The 24,150-nt window shown below is 48.3% G+C and overlaps 1 protein-coding gene and 1 pseudogene across 1 annotated transcript in view; both read right to left on the bottom strand.

Moving 5' to 3' along the window:
* Nucleotides 1–24,150, bottom strand: part of ADCY6 (adenylate cyclase 6) — a 506,430-nt gene that overhangs the window by 58,067 nt on the left and 424,213 nt on the right. The gene's annotated exons all lie outside the window — the stretch shown is intronic.
* Nucleotides 103–17,857, bottom strand: LOC144782498 (uncharacterized; annotated as a pseudogene).

The raw sequence follows: 24,150 nt of genomic DNA, 5'->3' as shown, positions 1-24,150 counted from the left end.
GTGCAGTGGTTGTTCTAAGAGTGAGAAATATTTCCCTCACTTTGCCTGGCCTGTGTATGATGGAGGTGTGCACTGCTGGCGACCACTGCCAAGTCTTTGATTTCAGTAGCGGACTGCTGCAGGGGGCTGTGGGGGGCTGAGTTGTGCTTTTGCTCGCAGGCCCTGCCTTGCAGCATCAGTGACGGAGTTTTCAGGCACTAGGGATGGCGAGATGGGGCATTTCTCTCTGGGTGAAATATCCCCATTTGGAATCGTAACTAGTTACGCAACAGCAAAAACAGCTGAAGAAAAAGAGTTCCAGGATGTAGGTGGGACACCAGGGTGGTCACAGAAGAAGAGGCACTGTTAAGGGGAACTGAGGAAGGAGTTAGAAGGAGAAGGACCATGGCATTCAACAACAACGGGTTCAAATATGTTCTCTCAATGTTTCAAGCTTTATTACAAATGTCACAAAAAGATGTTAATATTTCACTTCTGTTCTTGGATTTTCGTCACAATAAAATACACTGAACATAATCTTCACAAAAGTCATTTACAAAAGTTTAAGCTATTGCCATTATAAATTAAAATCACTTTATTTGAGTACTAATTATTTAAAAAAATTAAAAGCCATTGTAATTTGTAATATCAATACATCTAAGTCACGTAAATACAAAACATGTTGCATTACAAATGCTATAGGTGTCACATTTGCGAAAGTTATAACTATTGGCATTGTAAATGACAAAGCTATTAATTTAGCTATTTTCAAAACCAACACATAAATAAAAAAATTGTCATTTACAAGACCAATAGCTCAAACTTTCCTAATGCGAGACCTATTGCATTGCAAATGCTTGTTTTGCACATCTTTCCCTTTTTTTTGCCCCTGAGAACTCCACAAAGAGTTGATCATCCACACAGTCTTTGGTACGGTTGATGTAAAAGCTCAAAGCCCTCTTAAGGTTAAATCAATGGAGCCTCTCGTCCTCTTTTAAAGGTGAGGGTTGCAAAAAAGGTTGCCGGAATATTCGATTGCGAACATGGAAGAGAGTCAAAAACCTCAGTAGGAAGACCGAACAGCTCTCAGTACCAATTAATCGAGAAATGTGGCGGCCAGGTACATCAAAATAGTCAATAGTTCACTCACATAATGTGCTGATGTAATTGCAATGAGTAAAAGTGTCAAATGTTTTTAGTTTGAAGAGTCGCAAAGAAACGCTGTGAATTGGCTTGAAGGGCGTGCACAAGAGGATAATGAAAACCAAATCAAGGTCCAATTGTGACATAACAGCTTGGGTGGAAACATGTGAATCAATTCTTTATAGCAACTGAAGACTTAAAAATGTCAGTTGATAAGGCAAATACAGGAAGGATGGAAGGATGAAAGGATGCGCAAATAATCTTTCATTGTGCCCACTACAAGTCCTTGTTGGCCTAACGAAAGAACAAACAAATGAACGTCTGAAAGTCTGGACTGTAAGTTGGTCAGTGTTTTTGGCCAGGTACCAGGCAACAATAATGTCCTAGAGGACAGTGTTGAAATGTAAATGTTATGCATTAATTTGGCTTGTGTATTGCTCTATGTAAAGTTAGCATTTGCGGCACCATTTTAAGTGAAGTCGCCATTTTGAGCCATGATTGAAACTCATTTCTGTCTCGCTTGTGTCTGCCTCAGCGAAAGCAGCTGCTATATTATTGTTATTCCTTTCTTATATTTCTCCAAGGTTGAGCTTTGCTCTGCTAATGAATAGACTGTTTTTGTCAACGCATACCTTTAGATAGGCCTGCTCCCACCCTTAGAGCGGCAGGGTGCAGGCAGAGTAACCTTGACGCTGAGATAATATGTACCCGGTCCTGGGATTGCAACTCATCCTTCTGTATCTCCATTGTTCACTAGCTACCAACTGGAAATTTCCAGTCTGTGCATGTCTTTCGTGGTTCTGAAAATGTACACTACATGTTACCCTGTTGCAGTGGCATAGCAAGGTCAGGTGGTACCCGGTGCGGAAAATGTCTTGTCACCCCCGCCGGAAAGAAAACCCCCTCCCCTTCCTTATCCATACGCTCTCGGCACATATTTGCATGACAGCGTAGCAACATAGAGGGAGTCGCTGCTAAATAACTCCGCTGTTTAAAAATAAAGAATTGCTAATGCTTGTTCTAAAGAAGTGCCAAGACAGGTTGGGAAAGTAGCGCTAGCTTTTTTCGGGGAAAACACCTGTTACAAAAAGTTGAGTTACGCAGTAATTTCCATCTCACACGTTATTAGTTTGATTTGTATTGCTCAGCTAAGAACTCCTCCTGCCCTCCTACCTATCGGCTCTCCAAAGTTTTGAACACTAAATAAACAGCTCCGATGTTTATTTTTTTCCCATTCTAAGTGAAAAGGGCCATTAGTGTTCAAGACATGTCTACTATCGATTTATAGCTGGAGTTAAAGAGCTGGCACTAAAAGAGAGGGTCGGCACATAGTGATGTGGAAAACATTGCAGATTTTGGAAGGGAAAATTGTGACGCTGCAATACATTTAACGCGCTTTAAGGTTGAGAACAGATAGAAAAAGCGCATATCTTTCATGGCAAAAACTACATTTAAAAAATATGTGACGATTGTCAACCACTTTCACAGAAGCTTTTAGATGAACTGGTCCAGCGAGGGCACCTGTTTCACCTGCAGTTTTAGTCAGCCCAGTCGCTCTCAAGGCAGAATCTCTAATTCAAAAGTGTGGCGCCCTTTCACCCCTACAAATCTCGCTCTCTTGACTGCAACACTGAAAGTCGAGAAGAGAAAACAAAAGCTTATCAGGAAGCAGGCATATTTTTGCCATTTAGTCACCCCCCTCAGTGATGATACCCGGGGCAGCCCGCAACCACCTTCCTACCTCACTGCCCTGTTGTTAGAAGTCAGTCACTCTGCAGCAATCTAAGGAGCTAGTGTTAGCTAGAGGGAACCGAGACTTCTAGCCGACACACTGACCAGAGAAACTGAGGCTCCTGCATGCAGACACTTCAGCTGACAGTGGTCTGACATGACACATCCTTCGCGGGGTGTCCAACTCGAGACCAGGATGGGGTCCCACACTCTCTCACTTCAGGTAATGGGGTTAGACTAAATCCTAGAGGGATTCTTGGCTTCACACCTACTCACATGCTAGGTACACTTAGGTACATATAGATAAGCATTGTAGGAGTAGGCACATTTTTATCATGCATTTTATATTCATGTATGTATTCATGATTATTGCAAGATGGTAGAACTGTACCATCCTTTTATATTCTCTGTACTGCTAATCATATATATCTGCTACTGTCTAACGGTTGTTGCAGCACATCTATTTTACACTAGAAGAACAACTGTGCAATAAATTCTCATTTGAACACACCCGACTGTTTCTTCTGTGTAACTCTCTGAGACCGAATAAGTGAGCACAAGTGACTGAACAAAAAGTAGTACATTGTTTCCACGATACTGAGGGTTCAGGGTTGTCATGTTCTAAGGTTGCCAGAAACTATTCTCTCCCCGATAAGAGGAGAATCTAGTGGCACTGTGAGCTAGCTAATGCAAACAGGCTAACATATTATGTGGGGGTGCTCAGAGCCAGTCTGCCACCAAACCCACAGTTTATGTTAAACCAAACGCGCAGATTCTGTAAAGGCTATATAGGAATTACACAACACTACTGTCTGACCGACTTTTCATTCGTGAGGAAGGTTGAGAGGTGGTCGTGAGTGACCCAGGTGGCCCTAATCGGATCACTTCCTTCATTTGGCACCCGAACAGGAACTCCATCAGGGTGACCGATCCTTGCCTGCGGACGGGTGAGGAGGTCGGCTCATGTCAGGGAGGACGGGCCGACCGAAGATCCCTGCATGAGAGTCCTGTACTCACAGCTGCCCCATCTGTCTGACCGGGCGGTGCCTCATCCAGTGATCTTACCGATTGGGGTCCTAAAATCTTTGGATCTGATATTTTGTTCCGAAGTCAGCAATGGAGAATAAACTCGTTTGACCTGTGAGCACCAGGTGAGTTTGCTTTGGTTCTTTGTGGATATGGCGCTATTTTGATTTGTATTTGGCACGGTCTGAGGACCGTCTTTGGACAAGTGCTTGTATTTGTTTGAGTTCTTTATGAACATGGTATCATTTTTGATTTGTACTTGATGAGGTCTGAGGACCGACTTTGAAGGAATATGCTACTTACCAGTATGCATCTGTTCTTGGCATGTAGGGCTGCTGATATTTACAGCTATGCATAGATCGCCGCCTTGTGTTGGGTCTGGATGATTGCACATTGCTGTCCTGGAAGAGTCTTCGAAGTATCACGAGATAGGTGGCTCCTCCCCTGGACTACAGTGCGCATGGGCATCCCCTCCATGCTCAGATTGTTTTTCGCCATTGTGACAGAGATGGAGTGTGATATAGTAAGTGATGACCATGCTGCGACAGGCACCGGGGAGGAGGGCGGGCGATATAAATATCAGCAGCCCTACATGCCAAGAACAGATGCATACTGGTAAGTAGCATATTCCGTTCGAGGCATGTGGGCTGCTGATTTTATATCTATGCATAGAATAAATAGTAGTACCCTCCTTATTGGCGGTTGCCCGTGCCAGCTGCAGCAGTCTGAAAGAGAGTTCTGAGAACAGCCTGACCTACAGCAGCCTGCTGTTTTGAGTGTACATCCACGCAGTAGTGTTTGGTGAATGTGTGTATGGTGGTCCATGTAGCTGCTCTACATATGTCGTCTAGAGGAATGTTACCTAGGAAAGCCATGGATGCCCCTAATTTGCGTGTGGAATGCGCTCTTGGGGGCACTGTTAACGTGCGTTTAGCCTTTTGATAACAGATCTGGATGCACTTAACAATCCATCTGGCTATACCTGATTTAGAGATGGGGTTGCCTTTGTGCTGTGGAGAGAAGGCAACGAACAGTTGTTTAGTTTTCCTGAAGTCTTTAGTCCTGTCTATGTAATACAGGAGAGCCCTCTTAACATCAAGTGTGTGCAGTGCTCTGTCTGCCACCGAATCAGGATTGGGGAAGAATACAGGTAGTTCGATAGTTTGGTTTATGTGAAACTGTGACACTACCTTGGGCATAAACTTGGGGTTGGTGTGGAGCACAACCCTATTAGCATGAATTTGAATGAAAGGCTCCTGAATAGTGAGGGCTTGTAGCTCGCTAACACGTCGTAGCGACGTAATCGCGACCAGAAAAGCCACTTTCCATGTGAGAAATTGTATCTCACAAGAGTGAAGAGGTTCAAATGGTGGGCCCATGAGCCTGATGAGGACTATGTTGAGGTTCCAGACCGGCGAAGGCGGGTGTCTTGGAGGATGACTCGTTTTAGGCCCTCCATAAAAGCTTTAATGGCTGGAACTCTGAAAAGGGACAGGTGCTGTCTATTTTGCAGATCAGCTGCCATAGCAGCTAAATGTATCCTGATGGAACTATACGCTAGATTACACTTGTATAGGTGCAGCAAGTAACATATGATGTTTTGCGTGGAAGCATCAAGCGGATTTATGTTATTATTGGAGCAATAGATAACAAAACGCTTCCACTTTGCCGCGTAGCAGGCCCTGGTGGTAGGTCGCCTAGCCTCCTTAATGATGTCCATACAGTCAGGAGGCAGGTCCAGGTAGCCAAGCTCTATGACCTCAGGAGCCATATTGCTAGGCTCAACTGTTGCGGATCTGGGTGCTGAATGTCTCCATGGCTCTGAGTGAGGAGACTGGGCGTGAGTCTTAGGTGCTGGTGGGGAACCACGGAAAGTTCTAGAAACGTGGTGTACCACGCCTGCCTTGCCCACGTTGGAGCAACCAGGATGAGCGTCATGGAGTGTTGCCTCAGTTTGCGTGCCACTAGCGGTATGAGTGGCGCTGGAGGAAAGGCGTACGCAAATTTGTTCGACCAGTTCATCCATATCGCATTGCCCTGAGACTGCGGGTGTGGGAACCTGGCGGCGAAGGTGCGGCATTTCGCGTTTTCGTGTGTGGCGAAGAGGTCTATCTCTGGATGACCCCACCGCTGGAAATATGGTTGGAGCACTGAGGGGTGTATCTCCCACTTATGCATCTGATGGCTGTGTCTGCTGAGCAGGTCCGCCATCTGGTTGTCCTTGCCTGGGAGATGTTCCGCCATGAGGAACATCTTCCTTTGAATGGCCCACTTCCACATGCTCTGGGCTAGATGGGACAGCTGTGGAGAGTGTGTCCCTCCCTGCTTTTGGATGTAATACATCGCAGTCATGTTGTCCGTCCGGATCAGCAGGACTTTGTTGCAGAGATGCAACTTGAATGCCTTCATCGCCATAAAGATTGCCATTAGTTCTAGTAGGTTGATGTGCATCTTCCGCTGCTGCGGTGTCCATAGCCCCTGCACTGTATAGTGGAGGACATGCGCTCCCCAGCCCTGGAGAGATGCGTCCGTTGTCAGCACTATCTGTGGCACAGGCTCTTGGAACGGTCGTCCCCTGCAAAGGTTGTGTGTGTTCCACCAATGCAGAGAGTTGTATGCACGACCGGTCACCAACACTAGGTCTTTTAGCTGCCCATGAGCCTGGTTCCACTGTCGCGCCAAGCATTCCTGAAGCGGACGCATGTGTAGCCTCGCGTGGGGGACTATGAAGATGCAGGAGGCCATCATGCCTATGAGTTGCATGAACACCTGCGCTGGGAGTGAGTGTTGTGGCCTGAATTTTTGAATCAACACTTGCATGCTGTTGACTCTCGCTGTGTTTGGTTGCGCTGTGGCAGAGAGCGTGTTGATTTCTGCGCCCAGGTACTGCTGTACGTGTGCGGGGTGAAGATGGGATTTTTGGTAATTGAGCGAAAAACCCAGACTGTGTAGGAAGTGAATTTTGCGGGACATGTGGTCGGCGCACTGCTGGGCTGACTTTGCCTGTACCAGCCAGTCATCCAGATACGGATATACATGGACGTGTTGTCTTCGAAGATGCGCGGCTAATGTTGCTAAGCACTTCGTAAACACTCTGGGGGCAGTAGTGACCCCGAAAGGCAGGACCTTGAACTGGTAATGCTGGTTGTTGATGGTGAACCTGAGATATTTCCTGTGACTGGGCTGAATGGGAATGTGGAAATAGGCATCCTTCAGATCTAATGTTGCTAGACAATCTCCTTGACTGAGCAACGGCAGAACTTGCTGCAGCGTGAGCATGTGAAAGTGTTCTGAGAGGATGTATTGGTTCAGAGGTCTGAGGTCTAGAATGGGCCGGAGAGACCAGTCCTTTTTTGGGATTAAGAAGTAGAGTGAGTACACCCCTGTACCCTGTTGTTCCAAAGGCACGAGTTCTATGGCGCCTTTTTGCAGCATGGAGATGACTTCTTGCTGCAATAAGTGCATGTGCTCGGCGGACATAGGACGGTGCCTTGGGGGTATGTTGGGTGGAGTGGAGGTCAGTTCTAGACAATAACCGTGTTGTATAAGTTGTCTCACCCACCTGTCCGTGGTAATGCTTTCCCAGACTGGCAGGAACTGCTGGATTCTCCCCCCGACCGGTGTTATATGGTCAGGGGGCAGTGACAAGGCGTCACTGCTTGTTAGTGGCTGAGGATCTGGTATTATTATTTCCACGTCCTCTGCCCTTGCTGCTGTTCCCACGGTATCCACCCCTATTGTTCTTGTTATAGGTGGATTGTGTGCCTCCCTTGGTGTATTGAGCTTGTTGCGACGCTTGACCAGTTGAAGCTCCCCTGTTACCGGAGCGACGAAAGGAACTGCCCCTGAACTGCTGAGACTGCAGAGCTCCCATGGATTTCGCAGTTTCAGTATCCTTCTTAATTTTCTCAAGAGTGGTGTCTACCTCCGGACCAAACAGGAAGTCAGGATTTACTGGTTGATTGAGCAGGGTAGTCTGGATCTCCGACTTAAATCCAGAGATACGGAGCCAGGCATGCCTCCCAAGCATAACGCTAGTGTTTATGGCCCTAGCTGCTGTGTCGGCTGCATCCAACGCGCACTTAATGGACGCGTTGGAGATTAACTTCCCTTCTTGTATAAGCATTTCAGCTCCCTCCTTATAAGCGTCTGGCAGGTGTTGCAGTAACTGCTCTAACGTGTCATAGTGTGCCCTGTCATATCTTGCTAACAGGGCTTGGGTATTGGAGATTCTCCAAATATTAGCAGCTTGAGCCGCTACACGTTTTCCAGAAGCCTCTAAGATCTTGGATTCTTTGTCCGGAGGAGGAGCATCACCCGTTGTCTGAGAGTTCGCTCTTTTGCGAGCATTAGCCACCACTAAGGAGTCCAGTGGGAGTTGGCCCTTGATGTAGGTAGGGTCTACGGGCGCAGGCCGGTACTTCCTCTCAATCCTTGGGTTCACCACCCGTGCTTTAGTGGGCTCTTTAAAAATGTCACTTGCATGTTTGAGCACACCTTTGAGCATAGGCAAAGTTTTGATAGACCTTTTTGATGTGGAGAATGTATCAAAAAGAAAGTCTTCTTCTACGGGGTCAGCGTGCATATCCACGTCATGGTTATGTGCCGCTCTCTCAATCAGCGCGTTGAACGCAGCAGTGTCTTCAGTAGGCGTAGGCTTGACAGCATATGAAAGAGTATCAGGGGTGGTGTGAGGGTCAGCAGGGTCCACGGTGTCAGCCCACGGCTGCTCATCCTGATCAGTATCAATGGGATAGTTGAACTGGTCCTCATTGTCCCCTCCTTCCACATCCTCAGTGGTATATGTGGGAGAGTAGGCATATTCCTGACCATATGACTGCACGGGCTCAAAAAGTATAGGAGAGGTGGTAGAGTCTCACTTTTTCTTCAGCGGTATCCTATAATGTTCCATATGTGCGTCAGGCCTGATCTTACGTTTGTAAACCGTAAGTCTACCTGACTCGGAGTCGATGTATAATTTCGACTGGTTGTCGTGGGACGGTGGCTGGAACACAACGTCTTCCGTCCTAGGCTGAGCGGATGCAGCAACTGACGTCGACTTGGCGGACCCGGTAGCCTGTGCATGTAGAACAGGTTTAGGCCGTGCTGTTGGGGGTAGTCCGAACTTTATCGGCGCCGTAAGCATCGGCGACGGACTGACTGCCTTCGATGGAGGTGGTTTAGTGCGTTTGAGGCCTTGCGTCGAGTCGAGCTGTTGTTGCGCTGCAGGAACGCCCTTGTGCTTCGACGCGGTAGGGTCTTTCGATCCGACTTTTGGCTTCGGGTCGAAGGCCTTGACCAGCAGTGGCTTCTTCAACTTCGGATCGATGGTTTTCCAGGCTTAGACTCCTTCGGAAGAGCCGCCATCTTTGGAGCCGGAAGTCGACGCCGACGGGAGCGTGACGTGCCTCACTGTAGACACAGGCGTAGTCGATCCGATCTTCGGTTCGACGCCCCCTTTCGACCACGAGGGGTCGATCGCATGTTTGGACTTGGAAGGTTCCGAAGTCGTCGAGCCGATGGTTGTCTTAACCAGTGTCGGTTTCGATTTCATGTCTTTTTCTTTCGGTTTCGATTCCTCCACTGAGCGTGGGCGATCGACCGAGGGCTCTTTTGAAATGTTCGTAGTCGGGCCTTGAAGCGGGACTATAGAACGGTGTTGAAGATCTTGGCTAAGGCCTTCCGGCGATGCCTCGACCTGAGTCGTGGAAGAGTTTTTATGTGGCCCCGCTACTGCGGTTAGGCCTAGCTCCTCGCTGGAGTCGTCGTCGACGGCTCCAATAGGTTGTACGTCGTCTCCTACCTCGACGATGTCTTCATCATGGACGTAGAGTTCTCCCTCGTCCTCGTTGTAGGTGGCGTCGGACTCCGACGCAGGATCCGAGAGTTCCGGATCCTCTTCTTGTACATGTTCTTCGTCGTCAGCCCCGAAGATGTTTTCTGGGTCTGGTGCAGAGTCTCGCGCCGACTGTCGTGCAGCGCGTCGAAGAAGGAGAGTTTTCTTCGACCTGAATTTCGAACAGGCCATGCAGCTGGCCTCGTCGTGGTCCGGTGAGAGACATTTGTTGCACACCGGGTGCATGAGTGGATATTTTGAGTTGCAGACGGGGCAGCGATTGAACGGACTCCGTTCCATCGCCGAGGGGCCTTTGGCGTCGAAAGGCAAAAGCCTTCCGAAGTCGAGTTCAAAGAACTGGAAAGGTAAAGGCACCGAACGAAAGACAATACCGGTCCCCCTAAGGCCTTTTGGCCTCGAAAGAGTAACTTTTAATATAAATTCCGAACGGGAGTTAAGAAGTACATCCGAACCCAATGGCGGAAAAAAACAATCTGAGCATGGAGGGGATGCCCATGCGCACTGTAGTCCAGGGGAGGAGCCACCTATCTCGTGATACTTCGAAGACTCTTCCAGGACAACAATGTGCAATCATCCGGACCCAACACTAGGCGGCGATCTATGTTATGTTATGTTACATCTGCTTATATAGCGCGGCGGCTGCCCCAGCGAAGGGGCGTCCCGGCGCTGGTATAAAATAGATATAGATAGATATAAAATCAGCAGCCCACATGCCTCGAACACATATATTTGCAAATATCTGCTCGGCATAAGTAGTGAACTTGTTTTCTTTTCAAAGATGCCCTGCCTTAGTAAGGTGTTTTGTTTGGGCTGTCGTCGTTGTTCTGCCGATGTTCGATTGGGAGAAAGTCAGCCAGTGCCTCCAGAAGGCACTCCAAATTTTGACATGTATGTAAAACATGGCCTTGGCACTATTATGTTTAGTATATTATGGCACAAATATATGAGGGACAATGCAGAGTTGCAGTGGCCGTTGACGGGCACTTTTGATGAACAGAAAGGAAAATGCTACTTGCCCAGTATGCATCTGTTCTTGGCATATAGAGCTGTGGAGTCATATGCTACGCATAGATCGCCATCTAGTGTTGGGTCCGGAATCTTGCACTTTGTTTTCTTCGAAGAAGTCTTTCCAATCACGAGGTAGGCAACTCCTCCTTTCGGTGATAGTGCGCATGGGCATCGACTCCATTGTTAGATTGTTTTCCCGCAGAGGATGATAATGGAGATAGTAGGAGTAGTAAAAGGAGATGTCCATTAATGCATGTATCTAAATACGATATTACTGCAACAGGTATAGGTACCTGGGTAGGCAGGTGGGCACATATGACTCTACAGCTCTATATTCCAAGAACAGATACATACTGGGTAAGTAGCATTTTCCATTTGAGGCATATGTGCTGTAGATCATATACTATGCATAGACTATAAAGCAGTTATTTCCCAAAGTGGTGGCTAACCTGTATCTGTTGCAGTGGGCTGAAATAGTGTACGTAAAACTGCCTGGCCCACTCTTGCTTGTTATCTTGCTAACACATCTACAAAACAGTGTTTTGTGAATGTGTGAGGTATAGACCATGTTGCAGCTTTGCATACGTCATCTATGGGTATATTCCTAAGAAGGTCACAGAATCCCCCAGTTTGCGTGTCGAGTGTGCTCTGAGGGGGAACTGTAAATGTTTGTTTTGCTTTTGAGCAGCATATTTGAATGCACTTGACTATCCACCTTGCGCTTCCTGATTTTTATATGGGATGCCTTTGTGTGGTGGAGCAAAAGCGACAGTTGATTTGTGTTACGAAAAGGTTTTGTCCTTTCTATGTAGTACAGCAATGCTCTCTTTACATCTAATGTGTGTAGGGCACATTCTGCTACTGAATATGGTTGAGGGAAGAACATGGGTAACTCAACAGAATGATTGATGTGAAAAACAGAAATGACTTTAGGATTAGTCCAAAAAACCACTTTATTTTGGTGCATTTGTAAAGAAGATTCTTCTATAAATGCCTGAAGTTCACCCACTCTTCTGAGTGAAGTGATAGCCACAAGGAAAGCCGTTTTCCATGTGAGAAATTGCAGTTCACATTTGTGCAATGGCTCAAAGGGTGGACCCATTAGTCTGGTGAGGACAATGTTGAGATCCCATACCGGATCATGTGGACGTCTTGGGGGAATTACTATTTTGAATCATTCCATAAAGGTTTTGATAACAGGCACTCTAAAAAGAGATAAATGTTGCCTATTCTGTAGGTTTACAGCTATAGCGGCCAGGTGTAAGGATATGGAAGTGTATGCTAAATTGGAACGTTGTAAATGTAACAAATAGCATATAATGTTTTGGACAGAAGCATCAAGAGGGTTAATCTGGTTGTTATTACAGTAAATCACAAACCACTTCCACTTTGCTGCATAGCAGGCTCTTTTGGTAGGAGGTCTAGCTTCCTTGATAATATCCATGCAGTCTGGCGGCAGATTAAGATATGATCTCTCAAAAAGGAGCTTAGAGGGAAACACCGGACCCAGGTACCCTCCACTCATCTCATCATATCCACAACGACCTGGTCCTGAACTGAATAGGCAATGTATTCCATAACATCCTGTGTTGTCTCGTTAGTGTGGTTACACTTAACCTTACACTCGCTCTAGGAGTTACAACAAGGTGTGCCTATCTTTAAAATATCCTCGTGCAGTCTATGTGTGTCACCCAATATGTGTCTAAAATACCTGCTCTCTATCAAAGCTAGTGCGCATGTATGCAGGGGCTCAGAGAGAGATAAGTCAGAAAGAAATCAGAAAAAATGTGTGGATGGTGGGAAAGAACCTCACGGGAGCAACCACCAGGGGAACTGCTGACTGGTTCTCGTCAGTATGTTCCACTTCTCATCATTGGCTCTTTCCCACCGGAAATAAACAAACTTGAAAAGTAGGAAAAAGTTGGTTAAAGTATATCCTAATCAACTCAAAGGTGTGTATGTATCCCTATAGCACTCATGTACTGCTACCCCCAAGGTATCAACACCGCTACTCAGTGGATTCCTGTGTTAAAACTGGAGTTAGATATCCCTGGCCATACGGACTACTTTATTCTGTGCTGGGTATCTACTCCCATTAAAATCAAAACTCTGCCGTTGTGCTTCGTTTTGTATTATATGAAGCCAACATGTTTCGTTGCCTGTCTAAATTGGTCGGCAACTTCTTCAGGGCTGGGGGTAATTTCTTCACCACACACAGCTGGACACTGCCAGCACTTGAATCTTTACAGCGGTGTCAACCCGCATACCTGGGGTTCTTCGTACCCTCATGTGCTGTTGTGGTCCACTGTATATTTATATGAAGTGGTTGCTTCTCGTCGACCGTCTGTGAATGCAGACTGCTTGCACTCAGGGCTCCCGTTCCCGCTCAGCGGGAACGGGAGCCCTGAGTGCAAGCAGTCTGCATTCACAGACGGTCGACAACAGCACATGAGGGTACGAAGAACAGGGATATCTAACTCCAGTTTTAACACAGGAATCCACTGAGTAGCGGTGTTGATACCTTGGGGGTAGCAGTACATGAGTGCTATAGGGATACACACCTTTGAGTTGATTAGGATATACTTTAACCAATTTGTTCCTACTTTTCAAGTTTGTTTATTTCCGGTGGGAAAGAGCCAATGATGAGAAGTGGAACATACTGACGAGAACCAGTCAGCAGTTCCCCTGGTGGTTGCTCCCGTGAGGTTCTTTCCCACCATCCACACATTTTTTCTGATTTCTTTCTGACTTATCTCTCTCTGAGCCCCTGTATACATGCGCACGAGCTTTGATAGAGAGCAGGTATTTTAGACACATATTGGGTGACACACATAGACTGCACGAGGATATTTTAAAGATAGGCACACCTTGTTGTAACTCCTAGAGCGAGTGTAAGGTTAAGTGTAACCACACTAACGAGTCAACACAGGATGTTATGGAATACATTGCCTATTCAGTTCAGGACCAGGTTGTAGTGGATATGGGCAGATTAAGATAGCCAAACTTTAGGACTTCAGGAGTCAGATCACCAAATTGAGTTGTATGGGGTCTGGGTGTCTTATGTCTCCATGGCTCCGTGCGAGGAGATTGGGTGTAAGACGTAGTTTTTGAAGAGGAACTACAGAAAGTTCCAATAGTGTTGTGAACCATGGTTGACGTGCCCATGTGAGAGCAACCAGGATTAGCGTCAGGGACGCTTGTTTGAGTTACCGAACCTCTAATGAAATGAGTGGGAGAGGCGGAAAAGAGTAAGCAAATATCCCTGACCAGTTGCTCCATAGTGCATTGCCTTTGGACAATGGGTGTGGATACCTGGACGCAAAAATTGGTTATTTTGCGTTTAGGTGTGTAGCGAACAGGTCTATGTCTGGAAAGCCCCACATTTGAAAGAATGGGAGGAGAACTTGAGGGTGTAGTTCCCATTCGTGGACTTGCTGCGTCTGACGACTTAGCAGATCTGCCATCTTATGGTCTACTCCTGGGAGGTGTTCTGGTAGGAGATAGATTTTGTGATGAATGGCCCATATCCAGATGTCATGGGCTAGGTGGGACAGTTTGAGGGAGTGTGCTTTCCCCTGATTCTGTATGTAATACATAGCTGTCATGTAGTCTGTACGGACCATGACAGCTTTGCTAGCCAGGTGGGTTTGAAAGGCTTTGAGGGCTAGAAATATGACCATGAGCTCTACATGGTTGATGTGGAGCAACTTTTGTTGGTGACTCCACAGTCCTTGTATTGTGTGTTGCTGTAGGTGAGCACCCCAGCCAGTTAGAGAAGCATCCGCTGTTAGTACTGTCTGTGGAACCGGATCTATAAAGGGCCGTCCTTTTGACAGATTTTGTGTGTTCCACCACTGCAGAGAGCGATGAGTACAGCCGCTTACCAACACCTAGATCAGTTAACAGACTGTGGGACTGGCTCCACTAACTGGCTAAGTATTCCTGAAGTGGAGGCATGTGGAGCCTGGCATTCGGGATGATCATGATCCAAGATGTCATCATCCCCAGCAGTTGCATGTAAACTCGAGCTGGAAGAGATTGATTGGGTTGAAACTGGAGAACCAAAGCCTGAATGCTGCAAATTCTGGCTGCGTTGGGAAACGCTAGAACCTTTTGAGTATCTAAAGTGGCTCCTAGATAGTTCTGAATATTGGCTGGCTGAAGATGTGACTTTTGCACACTGTCTGTGAACCCCAGTCGATGCAGTAACTTGATGGTTACAGAAGTGTATTTGAAACACTGTTGGTACGTACTGGCTTTGATGAGCCAGTCATCTAGGTATGGGAAGACATGGATGCTTTGTCTCCTGAAACCGGTCCTAGAATGCTTGTTTCCAGTCCAGGGAGGACCTGGCTGGCCTGGCAGTTCAGGCTGGACTGTTCCCAGTGGGCGCAGGGTCAAGACTGATTTGCATATGGTTGGGTCCAAACTGGAATGGCATGGTGAGCAAAATAACGATGGATTTAGGCCCAGATATCTGTACTGGGGTGAATGTATGACATTGTATGGCATTCTGTCCATCAAACTGTTCTTTTTGCATTTGTCTCCTGAGATGAGCAGCTACTACCGCTAGATGTTTTGTGAAAACTCTGGGGGCAGTGGTGACTCCGAATGGGAGTACCTTGAACTGGTAATATTGGCAAGCTAACCCAAACCTGAGAAATTTGCGATGAGCAGGGTGGATTGGAATATAAAAGTAGGTGTTCTTTAAGTCTAGAGTAGACAGAAAGTCATCCTTTTGCAAAAGAGGTAGTACCTGTTGAAGTGTTACCATGTGAAAATGGTCCGATTGTATGCAGAAATTGAGTTCTGTGAGATCTAAGATTTGTCTGAGAGACCCGTCCTGTTTTGGTATTAGGAAGTAAAAGGAGTACATGCCCGACCCTTGGTGTTGTGGGGGTATGGGGCTCTATAGCTCCTTTTAAAGTTAGAGACGGCACCTCTTGTTTGAGGAGGTGTAGATGATCCGGTGAGAGTTTGTGTGACTTTGGGGGAATGTTTAGAGGAGTGTTGATAAACTCCAGGCAGTAACCAGAACGGATAATTTGCAGAACCCACCTGTATGTTGTTATTGACTGCCAAAGGGGTAAGAAATTTGACAATCTTCCTCCGACAGGTGTTAGGTGGTCGAGGGGAAGGAGAGGTGAGTCACTGTTTTGTATTGGAGGGGGAGGTAGGTGTGTTTGACCCCGCTACCTCTTCCCTTACCGTTATTTCCCCTGTAACCCCCTCGGAAATAGTTCTTAGAGCCAGAGGGTTGGTTATTACCCTTGTAGGTGGAGGTATTTTCTGAGGAAGAATTCTTGGCCCCCGCTCGATAGAAAGAGCACCGAAAAGAACCAAGGCCTTGTGGTGACAGAAGCGACCCCATGGATTTGGCCATCTCAGTGTCTTTCTTCAGCTTTTCCAGTGAAGAATCTAACACTGGGCCAAAAAGGTGTTCTTTATCAAAAGGTGTGTTTAATATAGAGGTTTGAATCTGGGGTTTTAATCCAGATATACGTAGCCAGGCATGCCTTCTTAAAAGGATACTGGTATTGACTGCTCTGGCAGCTGTGTCAGCAGCATCAAGGGAGTACCTGATTTGATTGTTAGAAATAAGTTGTCCTTCCCTTATTAGGTCTTCAGCTTTAGATTTATGTTCTTGGAGTAGATATTGGTGCAAATGTTCCATCTCGTCCCAATGCGCACTGTCATATCTAGTTAGCAACGCTTGTGTGTTGGATATACGCCAGAAGTTTGCTTCCTGAGATGCAAATCTCTTCCCCGAAGCATCAAGAAGCTTAGATTCATTATCTGGGGGTGGAGCATCCTCTTGTGGTTTGGGAGTTAGCCCTTTTGCATGCGTTAGACACTACTAGTGAGTCCAACGGTAATTGTCGCCTAATGTACGTTGGGTCAGATGGTGCTGACTTATATTTTTTGTCTACCCTAGGGGTAATGATACATGCCCTGACAGGATCACTAAAGATATCATCCACATGTCAGATAATACCCTTGAGCATCGGTAAAGTGTGTGACGACTTTTAAGTAGTGCTAAGGGTCTCGAATAGGAAATCCTCTTCAAGGGAATCTTTGTGGAGCTGCACACCATGGGAATTGGCAGCCCTACCCAGCAATTCAATGTAACCTATATGGTCTGGTGGAGAGGGTTTGGTAGGCTACCGGTCAGGAACATTGCCTATGGGGGAGTTAATGTTGTAGTCGTCCCATGGGTCTGCAGGTATTGGCTGGCCATCGTCATCCCCATTATCATCCCTATCATCCTGGTTGTCAGGTGTATGTGGTGAATGCTGAGGGGAAGTAGGCACAGGTATAGAGTGTGGAGAAGGTGGAGATGAGATAGGAAGAGGAGGAGGGGAAGAGTTAGTTCAGATAGTTCTCTTCTTCAAAGGAATGTGATATTCCTCTTCAGCATCAGTCCTTCTCTTTAGAGTCACTGTGGTGGTGATGTGGCCAGTATTTGGATGAATGTACAACACCTTCTGTTTCGGGTCCAGTTTATCAAGTGGATCGTTGAAACAGTGTTTTTTGGTGTTTTCGGCGCCGAAGGTTTCGGTCCCGATGGTTTAGGGGCTGGTGTTTTCAGATCCGAAGTATGTTTCGGTGCCGATGGATGATGTTCGGAGCCAGGCTTAGATTTCAATCCCGAAGGTTTCAGCTCGGTTCCCTTTTTTGATTGGGGCTTTTCGGAGCCGTAAGGCTTTTTGGTAGGCTTCGGTGCCACGCCCGAAGGCGGGGCGTCAGAAGCGTGATCTCGGGTCGACCGGGGCCTGAGGGAGCAGGTTCATCCTCAGCCTTCAGGTTGGGTTGAGGTGGATGTGGGTGCGAGGGTGTTTCTGTACTCACAGTACGTTGTCCCTGTGGGATGTCATCATTCTGATCGGAGCCGTAATCGGAAACGGAGATCACTTCCTGCTCCACTTCAGCTCCAATAGTGCCCTCAGCTTCTTCATCAGATCTGAAGCGGCCCTGATGGAAGCTGTGCGTTGACTTTGATGTCGCGACATTGAGCCCGACGGTCGCGAAGGGTCTTCTTGGAGCGGAAAGCTTTGCACGCGCCGCAGTCCTGTTCTCTGTGCTCAGGGGACAAGCACAGGTTAAACACTCCATGTGAGTCGGTGCGCGGGTATTTTGCGTGGCATTTAAAGGGAGTTCGTTCCATCGGCCGATAGTCGAATCGAAGTGGGTAGGCCCGACGGCCCACCACGAACTTTACCTATCGAAAGGGAGTTTTAACCAGAAAATCCAACACGTGAAGAATAGTATGCACGATTGTAAACAATACCGTGGAGGTGGAGTGTCTTGCGCACCAAGGTAGACCGAAGAAATGGTCGAACCGGAGTGCAGCGAGTCACATCCGATGGCGGAAAAAACAATCTAACAATGGAGTCGATGCCCATGCGCACTATCACCGAAAGGAGGAGTCACCTACCTCGTGACTGGAAAGACTTCTTCGTTGAAAATAAAGTGCAAGCATCCGGACCCATCACTAGATGGCAATCTATGCGTAGCATATGATCTACAGCTCATATGCCCCAAACATTAATTTTCTACAGGAGAAATTGTTCGCAAAAAGAAGTAGGCAGTCTATGTTTGATTCCCTCAGAACATGGCAAAAGGAGGCTAGACAGAAACAAATTATAACAGAGAAAGAGTCCAGGAAGCGGAGAATGCAGACATTGCCTCAGAAAGCTATAGCACATGATAGAGAGAAAATAGAAAAAGGAACAGAGTGTGCTGATAGGAAGTTGCGATTACAATGTGAAAAGTCTTATGTTGTTCTAGAAAAATAAACACTTGTGGAGGAATTTTTAGATAATCTACCTCCACCTCCATACGCCCCGTAGAAAATATACCCTGTTATGCCACAGCCTCAGTCATCCGTTCCTTCGGTCTCTGCTGTTTCTGTTTCTTCTGCTATTGATCAAGCTGTTTCGGCTTCAGCACCTCCTGCCCTTTCTTTGACTTTGCCTTCAGTGGCTACAATAACTGCTAGTCTCCCTGCTGTGCCTATTATTTCGACATCTCTTTCGCCAGCTCTCACCCCTACGACGCAGCTGGCAGCAGCGTTGGTGCCTGTTACTTCTGTTGCTACTCCTCCCCTGTTCCCCCATCCCTCCGACATTACTGAGCAGTGGAACACCTGTACATGGACTTGTGAAACGGACTCTGGGCGACTGCTAGGGAGCGACTGGGGTGGATATTGATACATTCTGATGTGGGAGATGAAGAGAAAAAGGTGGTAGCCAATCAGGACGGCCAGTGGGCTCGTAACCCCCATTTACAGTGTGGAAGATGTACATGTTGGCAACATTGATTGGACTGTGGGAACAGTGTTTTAATGATGTAGCACCCCAAATTATTTATGATATTAGGGATCATGCATATGCTACTGGTATGGCACCAGGTGAGGTTTTTAGTAACGTCACGGTGCTGGTCGCTTATCAAAGTAGACTGTTTGACAAGAGCCCGAAGACATTATCCCAGTTCCCGATGAGGGAAGTTCACCCCATATATCACCCAGAACTACGAGAGCTACAGGATCAGCAGAATACTGTTATTAGACAGAGTGGAGGCCAGTTTCCAAGAACAGTGGATCTACACTACGTGGAAAAGGAGTGAGGTTTTGTCCCTTACGACTCAGTTGTACAAGTTACTACTTGTGTAACGAAATATCTGTAAGAGACACTAGTTAGTTATGGATTCCTTACCTTAGAATAACCCCAGGCGTCAGACTGGATCCTGAAAGCTTTCGTCAGCAGTACCCCTGCGTGTCGATAGGCGTCGTCGTACGGCTCCGCAAGCATCGTTGGCGTCATATTTTCCGAGATGACGTCACTGGAGCTACTTAGATGCACCCACGCGCGCGGATGTCAGTTCTGTACACAACTTTCCGCGACAGGAACGCAGAGCCATGTAAGATACTGACTACTGGTGCATAGAAACTAGGGCCCCAAAGGATGACCTGTTACCCTAGAAATCAGTTCGTAGAACCGGGAGGATGGGTGGGGCGGTAAGGAATCTATCACTAATTAACGTCTCTTACAGATATATCGTTAGACAAGTAGTAACTTGTGCATCTGAAAGAGACACGTTAGTGATAGATTCCTTACCTTAGAATAGATACCCCAGCAATACCAACCCCAGTGGTGGGTCTGCGAACAAGATTACACCAGAAAGTCACAGCCAAAGAAGCCGTCCCTCCGTACCGGACTGTCAAGACAATAATGCTTTGTAAAAGTGTGCAGCGAAGCCCATGTGGCAACCTGACAGATGTCTTGCAGGGGGACACCACGTCCCAATGCCGTAGTAGCTGCAATCGCCCTGGTAGAATGGGCACGCAGCCCCACCGGAGGTTCCTTTTTAGCAATAGAATAACAGTCCTTGATACACAAGATGAACCAGCAGGAGATAGTCCTCTTGTGAACAGCCCAGTCTTTCTTGATGCCTACGTAGCCAACAAAGAGCTGGTCATCCACTCGGAATGCTTGTGTGCGATTCAGGTAAAAGGAGAGTGCATGTTTTGGGACCAGACGGTGGAGCCTCTCTTCCTCTCTGGAAGGATGCGGAGGCGGAAAGAAGGTGGGCAAGGTGATAGTCTGCCCGATGTGGAAGGCAGTGACAACCTTTGGCAAGAAGGAAGGACGAGTGAGAATCACAACCTTGTCTGGATGAACAGACAGAATAAGAGACTTACACGAAAGAGCCTGAAGCTCACTCACTCACTCTCCTGGCAGAGGTGATAGCCACCAGGGAGGCAGTTTTCAAAGTCAGAAGACGTAAAGGACAATTGTGAAGCGGCTCAAAGGGAACACACATGAGATAAGTCAAGTCCCACTGAGGCATTATGAAAGGAACAGGAGGGAACATATGCGTAATGCCTTTTAAGAATCTCTGTACAACAGGGAACTTGAAACGAGAAAGCTGGTCTGGAAGCCTCAGAAAGGCTGGAATGGCTAAAAGATAGCCCTTGATAGTGCCCAGAGCAGAGCCCGGCCAGGCCAGAGAAAGAAGGAACAGGAGGACCTCAGAAGGGACAGAAAGGGGATCCACAGTCTTGGGTGTGCACCATGCCACAAATTTGTTCCACCTGCAGGCGTATACAGATTTAGTGGATGGACGCCTGGCTGCCAGAATGACATCAAATGGAATCAACTGTCACCGCTCAATCTCCACGCATGTAGGTGGAGGCTGGACAGGTTCAGGTGGAGAACCGTCCCCTGCTGCTGCAACAGAAGATCCTCCCGCAGAGGCAGTCGTATCGGGTGGTCCAGGCTCATACTGAGTAGCTCGGGATACCAAACTCTTCGAGCCCAGTCCAGAGCCACAAGGATGACTTGGGCCCGGTCGTGCCTGATTTTCTTCAGCACTCTGGGTAGAAGAGGTATAGGCGGAAAGGCGTACAAAAGACCGCAGCTCCACTCGCGACGAAAAGCATCACTGAGCGAGTGCCGCCTTGGAAATTCCAACGCGCAGAACTGCGGACATTGTGCGTTCTCTTCAGTGGCGAATAGATCTAACCAAGGCTCTCCCCACAGTAGAAAGAGACCTTGCACCACCTCCGAGTGAAGACGCCATTTGTGATCCATCAGACACCGGCAGCTGAGTTTGTCCACCCTGGCATTCAAAGAACCCGCCAGGTGTTGCACCGTCAAGGAAATGCTGTGACGTTCCAGCCATGTCCAGAGGCGAATACCCTCCTTATAGGGTCCACAACCCCACCCCGCCCTGTTTGTTGCAATACCACATGGTTGTGGTGTTGTCCGTGAACACCTGCACTACCTTCCCCCTGACAGAGGGGAGGAATGCCTTCAGTGCAAGAAGGATCGCCCGAAGCTCCAGGTTGATATGGAGCCGGGACTCCGCCGGAGACCAGAGGCTTCTGATCTCCGCCTCTCTCATGTGGCCGCTCCATCCCTGGAGGGACGCATCTGTCACCACTGTGTGCTTCAGTTGGGGAAGGGAGAGGGATCTGTCGCTGACCCAATGTTGATTCGTGAGCCACCACTGCAATTGTTGTGCAGTGCCCTCCGAGATCTGGACGTAATCAGACAGGTTTCCCTGATGCTGCGCCGAGTGGAACTTCAGGTCCCACTGCAGAGCCTGAATATGCCACCTGGCATGGTTGGTCAGCAGGATGCAGGAGGCCATGAGTCCTAGCAGCCTCAAGGTCGTCATGACCGAAACTCAGGACAAGTCCTGAAATATCGGAATCATAGCCCGAATGTCCTGGACTCGCTGTACGGAAAGATAAACCAGAAACTGCGCCGTGTCCAGAACCGCTCAGATGAAGAAGAGTTTCTGGGAGGGAATCAGGTGCGCCTTCGGCACGTTGATGGAAAACCCCAGCAAATGCAGGAGGTCGGCCGAAGTCTGGAGGTGGGAGACGACCGTCTGGGGCGAGCCCGCCTTGAACAACCAGTCGTTGAGATAGGGGAAGACTGAAACCCCTGATCTGCGCAGATGAGCTGCGACCACCGCCATCACTTTTGTGAACACCCGAGGGGCGCTGGTAAAGTCAAAGCGCAGCACGCTGAACTGAAAATGCTCCTGGCCCACCGTGAAATGCAGGTAACACTGATGGGCCGGCAATATGAAAATAAGCGGCCTGCAGGTCCAGCGCCACCATCCAGTCTTGTGGGTTGAGAGCAGACAAGACCTGAGCCAGAGTGAGCATTTTGAACTTCTCCTTCCGGAGGAAGCGATTTACGCTCCGAAGGTCCAAGATGAGACGTAGACCCTTGTCCTTCTGAACCAAGAAGTAGTGGGAGTAACAACCATGACCTACTTCTGGCGTTGGAACGCGCTCGATGGCCTCCTTGGCCAAGAGACCGTAACTTCTGGCTGGAGAAGTGCTCAATGATCCCCCGACATGCGGTGAAACTGCGGTGGCATGGCTGGAGGGGTAGACTCAAAGGGGAGGGGGTAGTCCCTTCCAACAATCTCCAGAACCCACCTGTCTGATGTAATTGTGCACCAGTGGGATAGGTGATGACGAAGTGGAGTGGTGTGGCTCACTGGTTAGAGGCGGCAGACCCGGAAGCAGAGAACGTCCCGGGACCAGGGTTCAATTCCCGATGCGGCAGGGTCGTGGACCAGGGTCAGCGGACTCGATAATTCTCGCCTCGGTGCCTACTCTAACCAGGGATCACACTCGGCAACTCTGGGCCTTAGCTTGCCTCATCTCTACAACGGCCCACCCCACATTCGCCGGGGATGCCTGGTTTCACCTTGGAGATACCCAGTAGGGACCATCTCACAGGGATAGCCAGGACGGGTTCCCCAGCGGTCTACAGCACCACGACACCTCAGGGCAGCAGTGCGCTTTACAAGACACATACATTTACATTTACATTTTACGAATCCTTCCACCTACTGGAGTCTGGTGGGCCTGAAATACCGGACTAGGAAGGTGTGGTGGCACTGGCAGCGGGGGTGTTGGTGGACTGCCCCGCATGCTGGCCCCGTGACCCGCCTCTGCGAGCCCCACGTCTGCGCCTGCACTGGAACTGTTGCTGCACAGGCTTGTTCTGAAATTACCGTGTTTGTACACGCCTTCCGGAGCTTCGAAAGGAACAAAAGTTAAAAGCTGAAGGAGTACGTGTGGCCGAAAGGCCTAAGGACTTGGCTGTGGCCCGATAGTCCTTGAAACGTTCCAATGTGGAAATCGCCTTATCATCAAAAAGGCATCAAAGAATTCTGGACGTGCAGAAAAACTAGTCGACCACAACCAGGTATGACGGCGTAGCCCCACCGTTGTGGAAATCGCCCTACCCAGCGCATCAGCGGTATCAAGACCACAACGTATAGTGAACTTGGCTGCATCTCTCTCCTCCATAAGAGCACGGGAGAGAACTCTCCGGGCTCCCTCCGGACACTGAGGTAGCACCTGCTCAACCACATCCCATACAGAATGGAAATAGCAGCCCAAGAGACAGGCAGTGTCTAGAACTTTGCGGAAGAATAAATCTTCTTCTCAAATTGCTCCAATTTCTTGGATTCCTTGTCTGGTGGAGCAGAAGGAAATGCACGCGGGGATGTCGGGCCTGAACCACCAAACTCTCAGGTGTAGGGTGCTGGTTGAAGAAGGCAGGGTCGCCGGGCCGGACGATGGCATCGGCCCACACCCTTGTCCACAGGGGCCCCAGTGTTGGGCCGGGACCAAGTGCCCAGAAGCACATCAGTAAATGCATCATTAAACAGCAGCAGCGGTTCCGTAGTCGAAGAAGCTGGCCGAATCACTTCAGTCAGTAGGTTGGGCCCGACAGCCACTGTAGGGAGCGCGAGGTTAAGAGCCTCGGCCGCCCTACGTAGCACAGTGGAAAAGGTACCACTCTCCTCCATAGTAGCTGTAGGGGATGGTGAACTAAGCGCCGGAGTGTAATCTGGGCCACCGGCATCTG

Source organism: Lissotriton helveticus, chromosome 1_1 (assembly GCF_964261635.1).
Source record: "Lissotriton helveticus chromosome 1_1, aLisHel1.1, whole genome shotgun sequence".
NCBI classification, from domain to species: Eukaryota; Metazoa; Chordata; class Amphibia; order Caudata; family Salamandridae; genus Lissotriton; species Lissotriton helveticus.
The sequence above is the reverse complement of the archived record's forward strand: the minus strand, read 5'-3'. Positions and strand labels throughout refer to the sequence as shown.